The sequence below is a fragment of the Rattus norvegicus genome, chromosome 13 (genome assembly GCF_036323735.1).
Source record: "Rattus norvegicus strain BN/NHsdMcwi chromosome 13, GRCr8, whole genome shotgun sequence".
NCBI lineage: Eukaryota > Metazoa > Chordata > Mammalia > Rodentia > Muridae > Rattus > Rattus norvegicus.
Genome location: NC_086031.1, coordinates 67,978,206 through 67,992,067, shown reverse-complemented (window position 1 = coordinate 67,992,067; position 13,862 = coordinate 67,978,206). Strand labels below are relative to the sequence as shown.

Genomic DNA, 13,862 nt, shown 5'->3' with positions numbered 1-13,862 from the left:
AATGGTAAGATAATGGTAAGGTCTTTTTTTTTTTTCTTTTGGTATACAGTTGTTTGTCTTTAGGAAGTGATCACGTCTGTTAGAATTTTCTACATTCTTAGGTTTTATGGAAATTTCTGTGTATTTCAGTTCTTTATATAGCTCAATACCCATAATCTGTAATTCATATAGTTGACCCAGGTCATATCACACATATTTCCATGCATACACTCAGACATGGTACCTTTAAATATATGCATTAAAAAAATGTGTTACTGGGGCTGGAGAGATGGCTCAGCGGTTAAGAGCACTGACTGCTCTTCCAGAGGTCCTGAGTTCAATTCCCAGCAACCACATGGTGGCTCACAACCATCTGTAATGGGATCCGATGCCCTCTTCTGGTGTGTCTGAAGACAGCTACAGTGTACTTATATATAATAAATGAATAAATAAATCTTTAAAAATAAAATGTGTTACTGAAAAGCTCTGTCCTGATGCACAACTGATTCATAGGACAGAACAGTTGTTTTGAGACAGTCTCACCGTGTAGCCTTGGCTAGCCTGGAACTTGCTCAGTAGACTGGGCTAAGATCAAAGGTGTGTGCCACCCCATCGGCCCCAGAGCAGTGCTTCCGTTTGTCCCTGTGTCTTCATTCAGTCTGTTCTTCCACGGAACCTGGTTTTCCTTTCCCACGTGCCTGCCCTCCGTCCGGCATAGTCTGGTTTTTCTCTTTAACTTCTCCCTGAACATTTAAGAACTTGGGAGTGTTTGACTCTTAACGGATTCTTAGAAAGGTCGAGCACAGCCCTAAGTTGAAGTGGGCCAGGAAAACATAGCATGCCCGTATCTGTCTGTTTCATGCTAAACAAGGCCAGTGTGTATCGTATGGTAAGCTTAAAACTCTATTTCTATGGATGGCAGGCAGGCAGCCGGGTGGGAGGGAGGGAGGGAGAGAGGCAGCTCTAGAGAAGGCTCCCTTGACTTATCGGGGTGCAATCACTGTGCAGTAATGCACTGCATGGCAGTGTTGCGATTCTAATCCTCCTACATGTTCAAGTCAATGGGGGCTTTGTTCCTCACTCGGAAGAATGCATGAGCCAAGTAGTAGTGGGAGGGCAGTGTAGCTCCGCTGTTTTGCAGATGGGTGAATTTTCAAAATGATCCAGAGATTTACTTTTTCAAGCAAGAGACATGAGAACAGAAAACACATTCTTTTATGTTTCTGCTCTTTTGGGGGATGTGTGTGTGTGTGTGTGTGTGTGTGTGTGTGTGTGTGTGTGTGCCAGAGTGCTAACTTTAGATATTGTTCCTCAGGAGGTATCTACCTTGTTTTCTTTTTTCATGTGTGTCTATGGTACATACATGTGTGCAAGCATGTGTAGGCACACGCAGAGGCTGGAGGTGATGCAGGGATGTCTTCCCCAGTCACTTCACAGCTTTAGTGTTTGACACAAGAACTCTCAGCAAACCTGTTGCTCACAGTTTCTGCTAGTCTAGATGGCCACCAAGCCCTTGGGTCTACCTGCCTCTACCTCCCGGTGCTGTCACACCTGACTCATTTTCCTATGGGCTCTAGGGATCTGAGCCCAGGTCCTCCTGCTTGCGAGCAAGCAGTTTAGCCACTAAGCCATCTCTCCTCCTTGTTTTTTGAGAGGGGCTTTCCCACTGGGACCTGAAGCTTGCTGACTACTCTAGGCTGGCTGGCCAGCAAGCCCCAGGCATCCGCCTGTGTCCACCTCCCTGGTGCTGGGACTACAGGCGTGCGACATCATGCCTCTTTGTGGAGGTGCTGGAGGTCTAGCTCAGACCTTCACACAGAGTTATTCCCCAGCCCCATATGAAGAACTTACTCTAAAGCATGACGGCCTGTCGCTTGTCCCTCAGGATCATATGCAGATGGAGATAGTGCTCTGTTTCGGAGGCCGGGTTGACCGTTTGTGGGTATAGAAACCAAAAATTACATTTCCCTTATCCAAAGACCTAGAAGCTTCTGTTTGAAAACCTTGTGTTTAGTTATTGGGCAGATTTCTTTTTTTTTTTTTTTTTTCCGGAGCTGAGGACCGAACCCAGGGGCCTTGTGCTTGCTAGGCAAGCGCTCTACCACTGAGCTAAATCCCCAACCCTATTGGGCAGATTTCTAACCTTTAAAGTAGAATTTCTGTTGTCTTTTGCAACTCACTCAATACAAGATTACAGGCAGCTGGGTTCACAGGGCTTGGCTGAACAGAAAATATCAGTGAAAGCATTGTAGAAGTTTAGTTAAGACTATAGAATAGAGCCCCATTACACCCAGAACTCACTAATTTGTCTAGATTGGCTAACCAGTAAGCCCCAAGGATCTTCCTGTCCCCACCTCCCCATTGAGATAGTAGGTATACACCACCATGCCTGACTTTTTACACAAGCACTGGAGAGTGAACTTGGGTCTTCATTGCCAGTGTGCCAAGCATTTTACTGTGTGAGCTACCTCCCCGGCCCTAAGCTTTTCAGAATTGATACATTTTCGTCAAAAGTCACCCTTCCTTCCTTCCCTGCTTTTGTCCTATAATGAGTATCAAACACAAGTCCTTTCACATGCTAGGCCAGACTGAGCCGAATCCTCAGCCATTACCAATCACCTGGTACGTGTACTTTTCAAAATATGTTTGTAAGATGAATATTTCATTGAATTAACCAGGCTCAAACCACAGTCATCTAAATTTGCTGTTTTCTTCCTATACAAAACAGTAGACATGTAACTCAAAGGAGTGGCAGGCAGGGGCAAGACGAAATTTCTGATCCCAAAACCCACACCCTGTATCCTTCCGTGTGCATAGTCAAAGATTAAAAAATGCAACTTGTAAATACATCTCAGATCTTTAAAACGTTCCAGGAAGAATGGAGAATGGGCCATTGTGGTAAGCATCATCCATCCAGTCCTGGCTGTAGTAGAAATCTAAAGTACTGGGCGTCAGTTCTCCTCGACCAGTAGGGACCTCACGTGCTGCCACCCTGAAGGCTTGTCACAGGGTCATTGCTGAGGGGATCTGGAACCAGAGTCACAGGAATGTAAGACTGATTCATGCAGGGTTAGAGCACAGGCTGCCGTGCTCATGAATAGAGTCTTGGCAGTTTAGCTTTGGGGGAGAGATTATTTTCTTTGATGCTGTTTAAAGACTGTCATACACAAAGGTTTTAGGGTTTTTTGTTTTGTTGTTTGTTTGTTTGTTTAATGTGGTCTTGTTTTTAAAAGGAGTTTTGGAAAGGCACTAAGCTTTATGCTTATGTACAGACAATATTTCGCTATAGAGTCCTACCCTAAGCACATGTGATAAATGAATCAGCCCACCAAGAGTACCTGGTTTGTGCTAAGGACAGTGCCTTGGAGATTGCCAAATACCATTTTTTTTTTTTTTTTGGTTCTTTTTTTCCGGAGCTGGGGACCGAACCCAGGGCCTTGCGCTTCCTAGGCAAGCGCTCTACCACTGAGCTAAATCCCCAACCCCGCCAAATACCATTTTTAAATCATGGGTTTCAGTTCATGTTACCCAATTCAGTGATCTGTAGGCCAGCATTTTTTAACCAATGCAATAGGAATAGAGTAATAGCAGATTGCATCATAAGACGGCATTTTTAAAACTAAGCTTGAGTTCTCTGTCTGTCCATCCATCCATCCGTCATCGTCCCCCTCTGTCTGTGTATGTGTGTATCCGTGCGTGTGTGTGTGTGTGTGTGTGTTAAGTCTACAATATGAAGTGTCTTTTCTCCTATGCATTATTGCCAGAAAAAACTTCTTAAAAATGTACCAAAAAGCTTCAAGCTCTTGCCTTTTAATTAACTTTTCTAGAGCAAGAACACTTGCCTAGACAGGTAAGTACTCAAGTAGTGATTACCATGAGTTGGCAGTAAGGGACAACACCGACGGAAAGCGTCTTGGAGACAGGCTTTATATGCTCTGAACCTGGCAGGACAAGTAGTATTTGAAGAGAGTGCTTTATGGGTAATCATGAGGGGGAGACTGCACAAGGAGTCAGTGCACCTTGGAGAGTTGTAGGATATGGCTTGGGGACAGACAATGAAGCACAACTCATCAGACGTTGGGATGTTTGCAGTAACTTGCCTGGAGAGTTTGCATTGCATCGGGTGACCTGCTTGGATAGATATGGTGGGCTCTGGAATACTTTCCTTCCCCACCCCCAACTCTATACAGCATGGAGCTCCTAAGAGAATTTTTCTAGGCCGCTTTTGGATACCAAGTCTCTGGCATCAGATCAAAGAGAGCTGGGAAAGGGCGTTGGCAGTTCTCCAGGATGTAAATAGAAAAGGTAGAAAAGGTCCCATTGTGGGTGTGTGTGAATCACCCTGTGCGGGAGACCCAAGGCGCTGTCTGTTTGAAATATGTCAGAAGGTGGATTGGAAGCATTTCTTATCATGCTGAATGTTTGCTCTCACTGTAGAGGGAATAGCAGATAAAAGGGCTCAACCACCTAAAATATGCAGTGTGGCTTATCTGTCAAGTGGCCTCTTTCCCCTGACATCACTGAATCTGGTATACATGTAATTTATAAATTTGGGGATTTGTTAGGGAACACTTCTTATTTCTGGAAAGGGACATTTATTATTTAATTGCCCAAGCCTTGTCTAAAGAGCATTTTAAAATACGTTGTGAGATGATAACATTCATTAAGGAAAAGATGATTGCTGTAATTAGGAAAAACTCACCTTTCAATCACTGTAGCAGTAGGCACACTGCTCATTTTGACAAAGTTCCACTTAGAAGTCCTTTTTAAAGTCAATTCACGCTTTTAATAATTCACTGATTTCTTATTTCATATGCACTGATGTTTTGCTCGTGTGCGTGTCTGCATGAAGGTGTCAGGTTCTCTGAAACTGAAGTTACAGGGGGTTGTGAGCCGCCATGTACTTGCTGGGAATTGAACCTTGATCCTCTGGAAGAGCAGCCAGTGCTCTTAACCGCTGAGCCATCTCTCCAGCTGCCTACTTAGAAGACTTGATTCTTTGTGGTGGCAGATTTTCAAGGTTGTAAATTGAGGCTATCCTAGGAATTTACTGCTTTCACTCTAAATCACTGGGAAAAATCAAACACGTGCGTGTCGAGGCGTACAAGGTTACTCTCCTTACATCTGGTCTAGGGAGACTGAACTCAGCTGAGCTATGTGAGGAGGGCTCGCAGTTTAACCACAAAAGACATAGCAAGTGTAAGCGCAGGCAGGGAGGAATGGAGGGAGGAGAACCATGAGGGAGAGTCAGCGCCCCTTCCGGGAGGGCACATGAATGAGAAGTGAGGACTGTGCTGGTCTTCTGAAGGCATCCGCTCACAATCGGTCGCTTGTAGAGGGGATTCCAGCTGGCTGGGTACGTTCACGATGCGAATTGTCCATCCGCTCAGAAGGACAGAAGGACAAGGAGGCCTTGTGAAAGGCTGAATTCCTACCCAAAGTCAAGGGCGGGAGGTTCTCATGGAGCTCTAAATGAGTTCTGTTCGAATTTTCCATTTCATTTGCAGTTTTCAGCGTGTCATCTTTCCCGCTCTCCCGTCCGTGATTATCCCGTTTGATTCCCGTTTGACGTAATGAATCCGTTTTCCTCCTTTCACTGTTCTGCTTGGGGCAGGGAGGGACTGCATTGGAAAAACCGTGCCTCTTTTTTCCAGCAGTCTCTTTCTGCTTCATTTTCATGAGTTGTATGAGTAAAAGAGTATCATTCGGATTTGACTTTTAAAATGATAAGTTCCGTTTACTGTTTTTTTCTGCACACTCATTTGCAAGAGATAAAGTGGTTTTCCTTCTGCGAAATACTGTGCACTTCTAGGTGTCAAACACATTTACATTGTCATTAATCTTAAAACATTCTTCATGAACTTCTGTCTGTTATTTTGGTACCACAAGAAAAGTTCAGAAGTAGCGAATCAGATTTTAAAACTGTGTGCCCTGTAGAAAGAATGGTAGAAGGCTTGGTAGAACCTCCCCCAAAAATTTCATGTATTAAAAAGTTATTTCATTTTTAAAATTTTACATAATATATTTTGTTCTTTTTTTTTTTTTTTTTTTTTTTTGCCTTTTTCCAATTTCTCCCGGCTCCCGCACACACCTAACTTCATTTTCTTTTTCTTTTTTTCTTTTTTTTTTTTTTTTTTTGGTTCTTTTTTTCGGAGCTGGGGACCGAACCCAGGGCCTTGCGCTTCCTAGGCAAGCGCTCTACCACTGAGCTAAATCCCCAACCCCCATTTTCTTTTTCTTAAAACCAAAGCCAGAAAGGCAAGAATGCATGCGTGTTACACACACACACATGGACATGCATGTATGCATACACACACACACACACACACACACACACACACACACACATACACGTCTGTTTTGAGTTGGCCAACTACTAAGCATGAGGCCTGCTGGAGTATATGGTTAATACACCTAGTGTTACTCCATTGAAGAAAACTGATTTTCCCTCTCCCTGTAGCTATCAACTGCTAATAACTTCTTGGCTGGGGGTGGGGGGACGGACTCTACTTCCATTTCCCCTCTCAGTGCTGGGCCTGTACTGTGTTTGACTCCCCTGTCGCAGTCTCTCTGAATTCTTACATGTGTCATCAGCCTTGTCGTGTCTGGAAAACGTTTCCTTGGAGTGACCCACTACCGCTGGTTCTTAGCAGTCTTTCTGCCTCTACTGTATAGATCCCTGGCCATGGAGAGAGGTGAGGTATCCCATGCAGGACTGAGTTCTCCAAAGTCCCTCGCTGTCCGCCTATTCTTGTGGGGCTCCACGTTAAGTACCATCTACTGCAGTCAGAGGCTTCCTCCGTGAGGATGAAGCCGTGTGTTGGTCTATATGTATAGTGGTAGGTCATAGGAGTCACTGGTTGCCATGTTCACTTAGCAGAACCATAGTGGTAGGTTTTCCCCTGGGGCCCATGAAATCTTGGTTTATAGTCTTGGATTTCATGGGTCGTCTGACAGTCACATAGTAGGTATCTTGTTGTTGGCTATGCAGTGCTTTTCATACAGGTCTGCTGTGGCAGCCAGTAAGCAACCAGGGCTGGTTTACATTCGAGTAGGCGTGGCTTCATTCCAATGAATTTTTACAGAAGTAGACACGCTCCAGAGAAGACCCAGGCTATTAGCATGCGGGCCCTGACTTAGAGTATGCGTCCGTACACAGAGCAGGACAGGAGGTGAGGTCAGTGATGCTCCCAGAGTAATAATGATAAAATAAATAAGCCTCACTGGGCATCAGTTGTGAGGCTGGGGAATACCTAGAAACTGGAGTATCAGGTCTGGAATCTGGCGTGTTATAATTCTTCAGTCTCCTTCCCCCCACTCCTTTCTCCTTCCCTCTTATCTTCCTTCCCCTCCCTGTTCCCTTTCTCAACCCCCTCCTCTCCTTCCTTCTCGGTTATCTCCGGGAGCATCACACACTTTGACCTTAAACTTCCCAGATATACATTTTTTTCTTCTTAAAAATAAACATCTGAAATTTCTTCTGCGAAAAGTCAATATTTCCACACCGATCTAGACCCAGCAGAGTATGACAAACACCCTGACCTGAAAATGCCAGCACCACCCAGCAAAGACCTGGCTTAAACAAGCTTCAGCGTCTAGACAAAGGAACAAACTTACCTGTTGGAGTGTACTGAAGCAGAAGTTAACTCTTTGCTTCTGTATCTGTTCCTCCTGATGAGAATTGCTGGCGGTCTTACTATCGTAGCAGTTTGTGGGAGGAGCCTGAAGGGATAATGAATTTGATTCATGTTTGCATGTAAAGGTTAACATTATGACATTTTAGACATTTCGTTTTCTAAACATCTAATGTCGATTTTTATTGGCCTAAGAAGTACAGCCATGAGGAAACTGACTTGGGAAAAAGATGCGATGGAGACTTAGACTCAGCTGGTCTAGTCACTCAGCCTGTAGATACTGAGTAACCATCCCTTGTTGCAGTTACGGCCTGTATTTGTCTGCGGTGGATACTTGCTACACATTTTGCCTTGAAATGCATGACCTGTGAAAGTGAAGGGAACTGCTTGGATTTGCCCCCCTTTATTCTATGGTGTAACACGGGGCATTCAGGTATTTTCTCTCTGACTCATTTAAAGTCTGAGAGCTGAGATGAAAGTGCTTGTAGCAGATGCGTTAGTCTTGTTTCTGTGTCACAGATAAAATGTCCCACAAGCAGCTTAGGGGAGAGAAGGTTCATTTAAGCGCACAGTCCTAGGCTCTATGGAGCATCATCTCGGGGAAGTCAACTGGCAGGGCCTGAACCGGCTGGCTCAGTCTGCAGTCAAAAGCAGAGAGAGGCTGGTGCGTGCATACCTGCTTGCTCATGCTCGCACATGCTCAGCTCACTCCTTTGCATTCAGTATAGGACCCAGTTCATGAGATGGCGCTCCTCCCATTCAGGGTGGGTCTTCCCACTTTAGTTAACTAATTAGGAAAAATCCTTCACAGTCACACTCTTAGCCTATGTAATATAGACAGTTCCTCATGGGGACGTCCTTCAAAGATGATCCTAAATTGTGTCTGCCTGACAATTAAAACTAGCCATCACAGCAGGGACTTAGTTCTCAAACATGATTGCATAGAAAAAGTCACTGTGTTTTGGATATAAAATGAAATTTTTAGAACCGATACTTTAAGATTTATTTGCCTTTTTCAAAAGTTTTCTAGGTGATACTCACTGCCAGTTTGGTGCCTAACTCAGAGCCAGGATGTGGAGAGCTGGAAAGTCTAGGCACAGGCTGTGTACGCAGAGGACTCTCTGGAACTCCTGCCTGTTTTGAACTGTTTGGCTCGGTGTTAATAAGTACCTTCTGCCCTTGCGGATTTTTTCCCAGCACTCTACTATTGGCTCACAACTATCTCTGACACCTGAGGGCTTCTGCATATACCTGGTGCACATACATATACATAAACTAAAATATTTTTGAGTCACTTATAGTAACTCTGAAATGTCTGATAGTTCTTTCTCTCTTGGGAATCCTTGGTAATACTGTCCCCCTGGGCTTCACTCTAGGCCAAGGTGAGCATGCTGGACTCACTCTGGTCCATCAGTCCCATCAGGAAAACTTAGTGTTCACTGTAACTCCCGGCGCATTGAGTCATTCCATCTGCACAAGACATGTTATCTTATAGCCTTATTAAAGACAGTTTGGGACCAAGGAAATGGCTCAGATAGTAAAGGTGCTTCACATACCTTTGGCACACACATACTGGAAGGTCTGAAAGACAGACAAACAGATACACACACATACACACACACACACACATTAATCTTTTTAAAGGAAGCATGTCCTTTTATCCTCCTATCCAGCTACTATTCTTTATAACAAAATTGCTTGGAAATTGTCTTTATTAGCTGGCTCCAGTTCGTACCCCACCCTGCCCCGCTCCACCCAACCCAGCCCAACATTCTTGCTTGTTTTTAACTCGAATTCTACCAGACCACTTGTCAGGATAGTGGAGACTTCCAGGTTGTGAAATCTAGTGGCCAGAGTTCAGTTGCCATCTTTCTTGCTCTTTCAGAAATAGTTGACTCAGCTTGGTTTCTCTTACTGAAAAACAACCCAATTGTTATCCAGATGGTCAGCCCTGAAGCCATTTACGTACAAGTAACATTATAGAGCCTGACCAGGGTGTATTTATGGATTTATATGTATTTAGGAACGAATGAAAACACACACGTGCATGGGCATGCGCGCGCGCATACACACACACACACACACACACACACACACACACACACACACACACCCCTGATGTAGTAACAATTAATGAACAAAGAGCCCATAAATTTGAAAGAGGGCTGGGAGGGCTTGGAGGGAGGAAAGGGAAGGGGGGGAATGATGTAATACAATCTCAGAAAGTAAAAGTCTCTCTTTAGTAGCTTTTTCTCATGAGTCCCAGTGTACATCTGTCCTCATGTCTGACTCTGTTTAAGGGACACTTTTGTCTAACTCCATGGCTTGAACACTGATTCTTGATGACTTACAGATTTTTCTCTCCTGCCTGTATCTCTTCCTCAACTTCAGAGTGCGTCGTCGGTCAGATTCTGTGGTGGTGGAGTTTGAACCCAGGGCCTCTTTTCTGCCAGTGGAGTGTTCTCTGTGGGGCTACCTCTGCAGCGCCAGGCTCCTGTGTGTTAACTGCTCACTTGGCATTCCCACATAGTGGCTCAGAGGCACCTCCAGTGTGCACCCATGGCAAGCTCCCAGTTTGCTCTGTCTACCCCTGCAGTTGTTTCAGTAAATGCCAGCTTCCCCTTTCCAATGCCTCATAGCCAGCCGGTCACTACAGCCCACCTAGTAACCACTCAGAATGTGTCTACAGTCCGGCCAGTGCTTATTACTGTCACCTCAGACCAAACTGTTGTCATCTCTTGCCTAGGTTATTTCAGTCCCTCCCCCACCAGCTTCTCTTATTTTTTGGTTCCAGCTAGGGAGTGCTGCATTTGCACACATGTGCACAAAACATAGGAGTGTGAACATTTGCGCACAGAACTCTCCAGTGGACTTTCACCTAGTAAGTCTCCTCCATGGCCTGCAAAGCCCTGTGTCCTTGGCCCCGTTCCCTAATGCCTTCCACCTCACTCATCCTGACCTCCTGACCGCTCCCTAGAGCTTGCTGGCAGGCTCAGGGTATTGACATTTGTCCTGAGTAGGCTTCTCACCCACATGGTGCAGCGTTCCACTTCCGGTCTGTGCTGTGAGGTCACCTCTGATAATGCAACGTTAGCTAGTATTCCTCCCCCTCATACTTTCTATCATCTGACATGTATAACTGTGTGTGTGTGTGTGTGTGTGTGTGTGTGTGTGCGCACGCACATGCACTTATGATGCGTGTTCATGTTTGTGCAAGTGTGTACATGAGGAGGCTGGAATTCACCATCAGCTACTGTTCCTGAGGAGCCGCACACTTTGTTTTTTGGGACAGGGTCCCTCACTGATCTGGGACTCACTGATTGTGCTTGAATGGCTAGCCAGCAAGTCCCAGGGATCAGGCTGACTCTCTGCCTTGACAGCGCTGGGATTTTGTAGGCACATGCCTGTTTGGCCTTTTATGTGGGTGCTGGAGATCAAACCTAGGTCCTGAAGTTCTCCATGGCAAGCAGGGACTGAGCCACTCCCCCAGTTGACATCACTAGTGTTTGTTTATTCCAACTTCTAACACCGAATAGACTGTGAATTCCACATGCTTGACACCATGTGTATCCTCTTTTCTGCTGTGGCCTCACGCCTAGAATATTGACTAGCTGGCACACATTAACATTGGGCAAATATTTGTTGAGTGAAGGGAAGAATTTGGATCTATACGATTCTCAGGACCAGTGAGGACTGTTAACTCTCACCTGATAGGTAGCTTAGGGTGGTAAAAAATGAATGCACAACCGTGAAAGCCGAGGAAGCCGTTTTGTACGTAGCCATGAATGTTTTTATGGAAATTTATCGTATGGACGAGAGATACAAGTGGGGAGTGGGAAGGGGGGCTGCAGAAACAATGAGTAAAAGGTCTTATAAAATGAAAGGTTAGAATATTGTCAGAAGCTTGTTGTAGTGAGCTCTGGGGTAATTCACTGACTAAATAGCTAAGGAAGCTACCCTATTTAGCCTCCTGTGGCTCTGTGTATGGGGGTTGGGGGTTGGTATTGGAGTTGGTCTTGGTTTGCACTACCCACCTATCCTGAGATGCTGGAACTGTTTTTACAACCAGACTGTCTTCTTCTCAGGACTCCTTTACGGATATTCACCCTTCTGTGCAGATTAGATAGCACGGAGCAATAAAGACCTTCCCGTAAGTTCTGACGTCTTCTTTCCCACACTTCTCGCTCTTTAAAGCTTTGCTACCAAGCATGTGTATCGCTGCCTTTTTGCTTACTTTTCTCGCTCAATAAATTTAATCATCCGCCTTCTCTGTCTGCCTCCCTCGTGTCAGTTGGTTCCCACAGCTAGAACTTGGCTTAGCAGAGTGAATAGATTCTTTTTTTTTTTTTTCCTGAGTGTGTGGACGAGTGGGAGGAAGGAGTGGCCTCATGCCTTTAGCTCAGCTCGAGGATTTCAGGCATGTTGTGACCCACTAGCCTGAATCAGGGCCTGTATTAAGTCTTGTAAGCATGATGGTTAATCAGCCATGTGTCCGGCCAGCGCTTGGCTTGGACTTTCACTTGGTGATCTAATCTCTTTTGCTGAACCTATAACATGAAGTGGCAGAGGAGGTACCCGGATTAGGATAAATATATCTGATGTTTTGTAATGGAAAATGTCAGTCTCTGATGGCGATTTGCACCTATTTTAAATGACCTTCCAAGCATGGTTGACACTTTAATGTTAGTTAAGAAGTCTCTCTGTCTGTGCAGTGGCTGTCTGACGAACGTGGCCATGTCGAATAAACAGGTCGAGTCACAATAGCGTGTTCTTCCAGTTTACTGGAGGATATGGAGCCTTTGAAGATTCTGTTCTTCGGATGGTACCAGGTGGTTTTGGGCAGAACAGTAGGGAGAGGGCAGAATTGTGTCCTTTACCAAAACTTTAAGTTTGATACTTTATGGAAAAATCTAATTCCCTTAGAAATTGGGATGTTTTCATCTCCAAAACCCAATCATCGACTTCAAAAACACATTCTTCTCTTTAGCTCCACACTGACCGGTGCCATTGTTCTTCTAGATAGCCTTTGGTGTGTAGATTAATTTTTAGAAGAGAAATCTAAATAATTTATCTTTCCATATTCTGTCTTTGCATTTAGTGTGGCACACACATGACAGGAAGAGCTCATTACACACACTTGGAAAATAAAGACCACTGAAGGCCTGGGCCCTGCATTTGAGAGGAGACTTTCTCAACTTGAAAGCTCCATTGTGGGGCTGGGGATTTAGCTCAGTGGTAGAGCGCTTGCCTAGGAAGCGCAAGGCCCTGGGTTCGGTCCCCAGCTCCGAAAAAAAAGAACCAAAAAAAAAAAAGCTCCATTGTTTTTTTGTTATAATAAGTTTAGTTGAAGATTACTGTTTGCTAGAAAACTGTTGAGGTTGTCCTGTTTGTGAATTGTAGTAGTTTAAATGTACTGTCTGTGGGGCTACGCCTTTTTTTCTGATAGTATTTGGTTACTTGACAAAGGGTAAGATCATGAACGGTTGCTGAAATCTAAGGGAAAGAAATGACTTGCTCCCCCCCTCCCCCTTTTCCTCTTCCCCTCCTTCCTCTCTTTCAATATTCTATTTGAAAGATGATGCCTAAGGCAGTAGAAAGAGCCCAGCTCTTCACTCAGGCCCCCAGGACCAAGTTCTCGGTAGTAGGGATGACCGTGCTGAACTCACTGGGGTCACCTCAGCACATCCTGGGTGTGCTTAACTGTTCTAGTGGTTTCTAGTGGGTTGGCTCGAAGATCCCAAATCCCAGCCCTGGCTTGGCTCTGGACTGTGTGGATTGGCTGGGCTGTGTTTCTGTGTAGTCATCGCTGAGGTGCGACAGTGACAGCTGGTGTGCAGCTGGACATGTTGTCCTGGGAACTCGCCGCTCACAGCCCTGAGAACGTTTTCAAACAGTTGCTTTCTGCGTCTACTGTTTGTGTTAACTGTTTGGAGAGTCCTAGTTAGTAGCCTAAACACACACCATCTCTGATGGACGGTTGTGCAACTGTCTTGGTGTCACACTTGACTTCAGAGAGAGTGCTGAGTTTCTGATTTCTAGAGAGTTAGCCTGTCCGTTCAGTAGTGAACCCCGTGGCACCTCATGTGCTTCTTTGTTCTGATTCAGCCCTTGGAAGGCACTTTGGAATCCTGGAAAGTCCTGTATGACCGTTGTCATTCTTCAGTGAACTGTAAGGGCAGTTGTTTCACAAAGTCCTCATGGAATTCTTCTGAACCGCACATAACAGAGAGACGTTTATGTTCCCCGGCA

The 13,862-nt window shown here is 45.1% G+C and overlaps 1 protein-coding gene and 1 pseudogene across 1 annotated transcript in view; both read left to right on the top strand.

Moving 5' to 3' along the window:
- The window catches only part of Lamc1 (laminin subunit gamma 1), a 127,115-nt gene that overhangs the window by 59,919 nt on the left and 53,334 nt on the right, over nucleotides 1-13,862 (top strand). The gene's annotated exons all lie outside the window — the stretch shown is intronic.
- The window catches only part of LOC134481569 (ornithine decarboxylase-like), a 73,116-nt pseudogene extending 59,254 nt beyond the window's left edge, over nucleotides 1-13,862 (top strand).